Source organism: Mirounga angustirostris, unplaced genomic scaffold (genome assembly GCF_029215605.1).
Source record: "Mirounga angustirostris isolate CCGP_5_RB_7025 unplaced genomic scaffold, mMirAng1.0.hap1 SCAF_1, whole genome shotgun sequence".
Classification (NCBI taxonomy): domain Eukaryota; kingdom Metazoa; phylum Chordata; class Mammalia; order Carnivora; family Phocidae; genus Mirounga; species Mirounga angustirostris.
The window spans coordinates 122,001,892-122,010,271 of NW_026991709.1; positions in this window are offsets into that span (position 1 = coordinate 122,001,892).

Sequence of the window (8,380 nt, forward strand, 5' to 3'; positions counted from 1 at the left end):
TTTCCCATAGTCTAGATTTTGCTCTTGGTGCAGTTCAACACATTCCTCTATGATCTGTATTTGCTGCAAGCTGGCAGCTGGAGCCAGATGCTTTATCAGACTTAGATAAAATCCCTTTGAAAAGACCATAGGTGGTGCTGTGTTCCTTCATCAGGAGGCACACAGTGTCTGGTTTTCTTTCTTTTTGTGACATTCGCAGCTTTTGATGCCCAATGTCTAGAACGATTAGTTTATTGGGAGTTGTAAAATAAGGATATTCTAATTCAATAACTTATTTTTCATTTATTCATTGAAATACTTTATATATATTTGTAAGGTGGAGTATTTTTATAAGAATTCTATTTTTATAGTCAATAACCAATAGTTCAACTTTATGTGGGAAATACAGGATAAAAATTTGATTCTTTCTAAGTTTTTAGATTGTGAGTTGAATCCCTATCACAATTCAAAACTGGCCATTTTTTTTTTATCATTATGAACCTATAGATTTAAACATATTTGAAGAGTTTCAGTCAGTTGCACTTAGGCCTTTTAAAGCTAAGAGTGTTATATTTTTGCTCAATAGAAATCCCTTCAATTTGGCTTCTGAATCATTTTCACATGAGCCTCGTAGCTTTCTTTATCTGGTGTGAAAGATATATTCTTGACTTAGCTTGTACTTTTTTTCTGCCCCATGCATGGAATGGACGATTTCCCCTTAAAAGCCCTTGTTTCTCTTAGTGAAACATGATATTTCAAAATCACAATGTGGGTACAAGGATTGCTAATTGCTACCAAGGATTGGTCATTGTTTCCAGGCTTCTTCAATGGACAGAGCTAGGAAAAGTACACAGACACAGACAACAAAATACTTCATGAGTTTATACTGATATTTCCTTTTTTTTTTTTAAAGATTTTATTTATTTATTTGAGAGAGAGAGAGAATGAGAGACAGAGAGTATGAGAGGGAGGAGGGTCAGAGGGAGAAGCAGACTCCCTGCCAAGCAGGGAGCCCAATGCGGGACTCGATTCCGGGACTCCAGGATCATGACCTGAGCCGAAGGCAGTCGCTTAACCAACTGAGCCACCCAGGCGCCCTATACTGATATTTCCAATGAAAATTCAGGACTACAGGATTTACTTAACCTCTTCTATATTACATTAGTACCTTCTATCTTTTACACTGGAAATCTTGATTTCAAGGACCTAGAGTACTAAATAGAATTAGAATCACCTATAATCCTCCATTTACTTTAGCCTCTATTACACATACACAAATCTCAGAGTAATACAATTACTGAGAATAGTCATTTTTTTGCATATGTGTGATTTTCTCCCCACTTTGGTTTTTGACTATTGATGTGGTTAACTTTAAGTCTCTTACCATTTTTCTCTATTTCTCTCATCTGTATTTTGTCCCCCTTTTCTTCCTTTTCTGGCTTCTTTGAGATGAATTGAATATTTTTTATGATTTGATTTTATCTCCTCTGTTGGCTTATTAGCCATAAACTTTGTGTTATTTTAGTGGATGCTTTAGGGCTTATACTATACATCTTTGTTGGGAAAGGTCACTGAAAAGACCTGACCACCAGTTGACCTGTGAGCTGGACCCAGGCAATGGGAAGATCCTCACCTCCTCCCCTGTCCTTGGAATGTGGGGTCTGCTTGCCTTTCCCATTCCCAGTGGTTGCTCCAAGGACATAGCCTTGAAATAATGATGTGGTGTTGAGACCACCTGCACAATATACGTGATTGTACCCAGTTAAGGGTACAGACTGTACCCACGTCTCTCCATATACATTTTAAGACATGGTGGGTGGATTCCTGGATCCACTTGTCTTGCTGCAGCCCAAGACGAGCCTTGTATGTAAGTTCCCTTTGCTTATCAGAAGTGCTACCTACCAACCTGGAGTGGCCTGCCTCTTCCTTTTGTCTCTCCCTGCCCTCTGCATTTGGGGGCCAATTTCAGATTACACCTGGAATGCTCCCCAGAGGGTTGCAAACCAACAATCTTTTACGTTATGACAGCTTACCTTCAAGTGTTAGTATACCATTTCACATACAGTGTAGGAACCTTACAAGAATATTCTCCCATTGCTTCCCTTTACGCCTTTATGCTATTTCACCTTCAGTTTGTTTTTATATATGCTACAAACTCCATACTATATTATTTTGATTTTTATTTAAATAGTGACTTATATTTTATTTATTTTTAAGATTTTATTTATTTGAGAGAGAGAGAATGAGAGAGAGAGAGCACAAAAGGGGGGAGGGTAAGAGGGAGAGGGAAAAGCAGGCTCCCCACTGAGCAGGGAGCCCACCGTGGGGTGTTACCATTTTTTAAATAAATAAATTTATTTATTTTTTAAATTTATTCATGTTTTTAGTAATCTCTACACCCAACATGGGGCTCGAACTCATGACCCTGAGATCAAGAGTCCCGCGCTCTTCTGACTGAGCCAACCAGACGCCCCCCATATAGTTATCATTTTTGATGTTCTTCATTCCCTTGTAGATATCCATATTTCCTGGTATAACTTTTCTTCTGCCTCAAGGACCTCACTTAACATTTCTTGTAGTGCAGGTCCTCTGGTGATTAATTCTTTCAGCTTCTATATGGCTAAATAAAAAAAAAATAAAACAAAACAAAAAAGAACAATGACTTTATTTTGCCTTCCAATTTTGAAAGATATGTTCACTGGGGATAGAATTCTAGGCTTACATCAAAAGGAATGAGATCTTGCCATTGCAACGACGTGGATGGAACTGGAGGGTATTGTGTTGAGTGAAATAAGTCAAACAGAGAAAGATATGTATCATATGATCTCACTGATATGAGGAATTCTTAATTGTAGGAAACAAACTGAGGGTTGCTGGAGTGGGGGGTGGGGTGGGAGGGATGGGGTGACTGGGTGATGGACACTGGGGAGGGTATGTGCTCTGGTAAGCGCTGTGAATTGTGCAAGACTGTTGAATCTCAGATTTGTACCTCTGAAACAAATAATGCAATATATGTTAAGAAAAAAAAAAAAAGAAGAAGAAGAAGAAGGTAGCGGGAGGGGAAGAATGAAGCGGGGGAAGTCGGAGGGGTAGACAAACCATGAGAGACGATGGACTCTGAAAAACAAACAGGGTTCTGGAGGGGAGGGGGGTGGGATGATGGGTTAGCCTGGTGGTGGGTATTGAGGAAGGCACATTCTGCATGGAGCACTGGGTGTTATGCACAAACAATGAATCATGGAACACTTCATCTAAAACTAATGATGTAATGTATGGGGATTAACATAAGAAAAAAAAATTAAGAAGAAAGAAAGAAAAAATAAAGAATTCTAGGCTTAAAAGTGTGCTTGTTTTTGTTTTTATTTCGTGGTTGAGTACTTTAAAATGTTACTTTACTGTTTCTTTTTTAGATTGTTACTGACAAGAAATCTGGGATCATTCTTATCTTTGTTCCTCTATGTAATGTGAGTTTTTCTTTCTTTGATTGCCTTTAATATTTTCTCCTTGTCCTGGATCTGAGCAATTTGGTTACCATGGACCTTGCTGTAGTTTTCTTCATGTCTTTGCTTGGGGTTAGCTGAGCTTTTGATTCTGTACCTTTGTAATTTCCATCAAATTGGGAGACATTTTGGCTATTACAATTTTTTTGACTATTTTCTCTGTCTCCATTGTCTGCTCTCTTTTTGGGGGGGGGGCTCCAATTACACATATATCAGGCACTTGAAGATATTGCACAGTTCACCGATCCTCTGTTCATTTTTAAGGAGTCTTTTTTTTCTCTGTGCTTCATTTCAGATACTTCCTGTTGTTATGTCATCAACATTTCTGTTGCTATGTCAAGAACATTCTTTTCTTGTGCAATGCCAAATCTGCCACTACTCCCACCAAACTGTTTTTCATCTCTGACATTGTAGTTTCCTCTCTAGAAGTTTCATTTGGGTCTTTTTTTATCCTTCTATGTCTCTTCTTAGCTTTCTTGAACATACATAATATTTCTATAATAACTGTTTTAATATCTTTGTTGGTTAATTCTAACATATGTCAGTTCTGGGTTGGTTTCAGTTGATTGAGTTTTCTTTTCCTTTTCATTATTGCTTGTCTTTTCCTGCTCCTTTGCATGCCTGGTAATGTTTGATCAGATGTGAGACATTATGGATTTTACTTTGTTGGGTGCTGGATGTTTTTGTTTTCCTATAAATATTCTTGAGCTTTGTTCTGGGACTCAAGTTACTTGTTGCTTTTAGGTCTTGCTTTTAAGATTGGTTAGGCAGTATCAGAGATGCGTTAGTGTAAGGTTGATTTTTTTCCCCCTAGTGCTGAGGTAAGGGCCTTCTGAGTTCTCTACCCAATATCCTATGAATTATGAAGTTTTTCAGCCTGACTGGTGGGAAGAGGCACTATTTCTGGCCCTGTGTGACCCCAGGTACACTTCCTCTAATCCTTGCTGATGGTTCTTTCTCTAACCTCAGATTGTTTCCTTACACACTTGCTCAATTATTTCCCTGATGAATTCTCAAGGATGACTCTCTGTTGGTCTCCAGAGTTTTTGCTCTGTGAAGCTCTCTCCTCTCCAACACTCTGCTTACCTCAATCTTCCTAGAATCTCAGCTTGTCTTTTCAATGCAAGAAGTCTGTGGGTTCTGCCTGGGCTCCCCATTCCCTACACTGAGGCCTTGAAATCCCCCTGTGGCAGGAAGCTGGGGCAATCAGAGGGCTCACCTTGCTTGTTTCCCATCTTTCAGGAATTACTGTCCTTCATTGCCTGATGCACAGTGTCTTGAAAACCATTGTTTCATATATTTTGTCTATTTTTGTTGATGTGTTTTTGTGCATTTTGTGTATTTTTTGACTATTTTTTTTGTTTGTGTATTTTGTGAATTTTTTGTTTCAGGTAAGAAACAGGTATTCTGGTATTCTGCCTTCCTGAAAGTGGAATTCTGTATCCTGTACATTTTTGTTTCCATTCCTCTTGGTATCTCCGCAGTGTACAGCTCTGTGCTGGAGAGGAGGCCTGGTTGTTTGATTTCCAGAGCTCACAGAGGCTCAGGCTATTCTAACCCCTTCGGATTTTACTATGGGCCCCTTGCCCTCATCCACTACTACATTGGACAAAGCCCTCCCGTCTCAATGATGCCACACTCTCCAGCAAATATCTATTGGATATTTTGAGTTTCTCCTGTTCTTGGGTCTGGTTGCTTCTGTCTGCTTTCTCCAGCACAGAAGATGAGACCATGGAGTTCTTGGGGCTATTGATGGATCATTGGCATCCACTTATATTTTGAGATTTAGGGGGATACCCTGTCACCTAGTTTTGTTGTAAATGTTACCCATGGGATTTTGTTTTATAATTTAATTGTTCTTCCTGCTTTTACATGGGGATTTGGAGAGATTCAAAAATTATGCTGCTGTTGTCATTTTTCCAGAATCCTGCTGAAATTTCTCAGGAAACATTTATGTTCTTACCACATTATGCATTTCTTTTGGATAATCATTTTTACTAATAGTTTGTATTTTTTTCCTCCTAAATAATTTAAATTCTTCTATTTTTGGGGCACCTGGGTGGCCTCAGTTGGTTAAGCGACTGCCTTCGGCTCAGGTCATGATCCTGGAGTCCCGGGATTGAGTCCCACATCAGGCTCCCTGCTCGGTGGGGAGTCTGCTTCTCCCTCTGACCCCCCCCCCCCCCATGCTCTCTCTCTCATTCTCTCTCTCTCAAATAAATAAAATCTTTAAAAAAAAATAAAAATAAAAATAAAAAATAAATTCTTCTATTTTTTCCCGCCTGGAAAGCTGTGGCTGTGTCTTTCTTTTTTCTCTGTCTCCTCTTCTTTCTCTTCCTCTTCCTTTTAAATTTTTTTCCCCAAGAATATGTTCCATCCAACCACACTTTTGGCCCGTTTTTTAAAAGATTTATTTGAGAGAGAGAGAGAGAGAGGAGAGAGCATGAGTGCGGGGAAGAGCAGAGGGAGAGATTCTCAAGCAGACTCCCTGCTGAGCACAGAGCCCCAACGTGGGGCTCCATCTCAGGACCCTGAGATCGTGACCTTAGCCAAAAGCAAGAATCAGATGCTCAGTTGACTGAGCCACCGAGCTGCCCCTTTACCTGTTCTTTTTTTTTTTTTTTTTAAATCTCTCCATTTCTATCAGTTTATTCTATTGCTAAGCGTTTCACCATCGCCTCTGTGGTCATTTTGTCTTGCCAAGTGCAGCTGCTCCAAAGGCATGTGGGGAAATCAGAGAAGGGAGCAGTCCTTCGATATCTACACAGATTAAGACCTGCTTAAAAAGCCAGAGGAATTTAAGAACTACAGGTATAGGAAGAGAACAATTGACCAGTGCAAGAAAAGAGAAAACTCCGAGACAGATATATGAGGGCACAGATGGTGACTTGCTATGTGACAGCGTTGGTGTCACAACCCCGTGGAGGAAGAATGAACTGTTTTGTAGATGATGTTGAGGAAATTGGTTCACTATAGGGAAAAAAAGAAAAATCAGTCTTCACGTCTCACCATGAACAAACAAATGCATGAATAAACTTAATGTGAGCTATGAAATTATAAAGAAAAAAAATTGTAGGAGAATATCTTTGTGACTTAGGAATGAGGAAGGTCTTCTTCAATAACACCTCCCAAACACAAATCATTCAGCAGAATAACTGTTGTGTTTATTGCATTAAAATAAGAATATTTCTTAGATAGAGGACACCAAAGACAAAATAATCCAGATGACATATTGGGAAAAGATAGTTGCGGTGTTTAAAACCAACATGAGTCTAATATCTAGATTTGTAAGGAATGGGTATATTTATAAGAAAAAGGCAAAGAACCCAACAGAAAAATGAGCAAAGCACACGAGAAAGCAATTTACAGAAGAGGAAAACAAACAGCTAACATATGTAGAGAGATGCTCAACTCATTAGTTATCAAAGAAGTGCAAGTTAAAGCAACAGGGAGACACCACCCGGGAACACTGGTGAACTGCTGACAGCCTAGTAATTGGTCACCAGCCCAGAACTGGCATGATGGGCACATGCGTGGGATGGCTATGGTGGCAAAGATAGAGACCACGCATTGGTCCAACAGCATCAATCCCCACTTCCCAAGACTGATCTAGCTAGTGCTGCCTCTGAACGTCCAACTTGTTAGCAACAGAGATCAACACTGAGTCCTTGATTTCACACTTTTGAGGAGACTAACTGGCTGTTGGGTGCCCAGTTGGTTGACTACATCAGGTCCTCCCATTAAAAGAGCCAATGGTTCATCCCCATAGGAATGCCTACTCCAGATATGAGTTTGCCTTTCTTGCCTGCAAATCTTCAGTCACAACACTCTCTGGGATTATGGAATGCTTGATGCACAAGTATGGAATCTCATCCAGCACAGTATTTGACCAGGGGACTCAACAGTGAGGGAGGTGCAGGGGTGGGTCCATGACTGTGGGATCACTGGTTGCATCACATAGTGCATCATCCAGAGGGAGCTTTCTGCAACAGTCTTCTAAAGGTGCAGCTGAAGTGCTAGCTTGGAAAAACACTGAAAGAACGGGGTGCCATCTTCCAAAACAGGGTATAATTATATCAATCCAGAGACCAATATGTGGTGCTCTGTTCTCAAGAAGAAGATTCCACGGATCCAGGAATCAAGGGATATATAGAGGAATGGCCCCACTGCCCACCACTCCTAATGACCTATCAGAGGATTTTGTGCTGTCAGTAAGACTCTGGGCTCTTCAGTGTTGGAGGTTCTGACCCCAAATAGAACAGATTCTTGCCAGGTGATAAAAGCAAGGGTGTCACCGAATTACGAGCTGCTGTAAGGCACTGAACTTCCTGTGCCCAGGGACCAGCAAGTGAAAGGAGCAGTTATGCTGGTGGAGATAATTGACCCTGCTCAGCAGGAGGAGGTCTGGCTGCTTCTACACACTAGGAGCAGGACGGAATACGGTATGTCTGGAACCTAGGGGATCTACTTTGCGGACCCCTGGTCCTCTTTTGCCCTATTGTAACTGTGAGCAGACACATGCTGCAACCCTGAACTGAGAAAGGGTATGATTATCAAGGACTCAGGGACTAGAAGGTTGTGAGTTGCACAACTGGCTAAACTACCAGCATGTGATAAGGTGCAGCTCAAGTGCTAGCCCTTTGGGGGTGAAGGGAATTCCAGATGGATGTTGGAGGAGGGAGTGGGTGAGTTGTAGCCCTGAGGTCAACTACAGTGACAGCGGCTGTGTGGTTCATCCTTCTAACCTCCTTCTTTTTTTTTTTTTTTTTAAGATTTTATTTATTTATTTGACAGAGAGAGAGATAGCGAGAGCAGGAACACAAGCAGGGGGAGTGGGAGAGGGAGAAGCAGGCTTCCTGCCAAGCAGGGAGCCCGATGTGGGGCTCGATCCCAGGACCCTG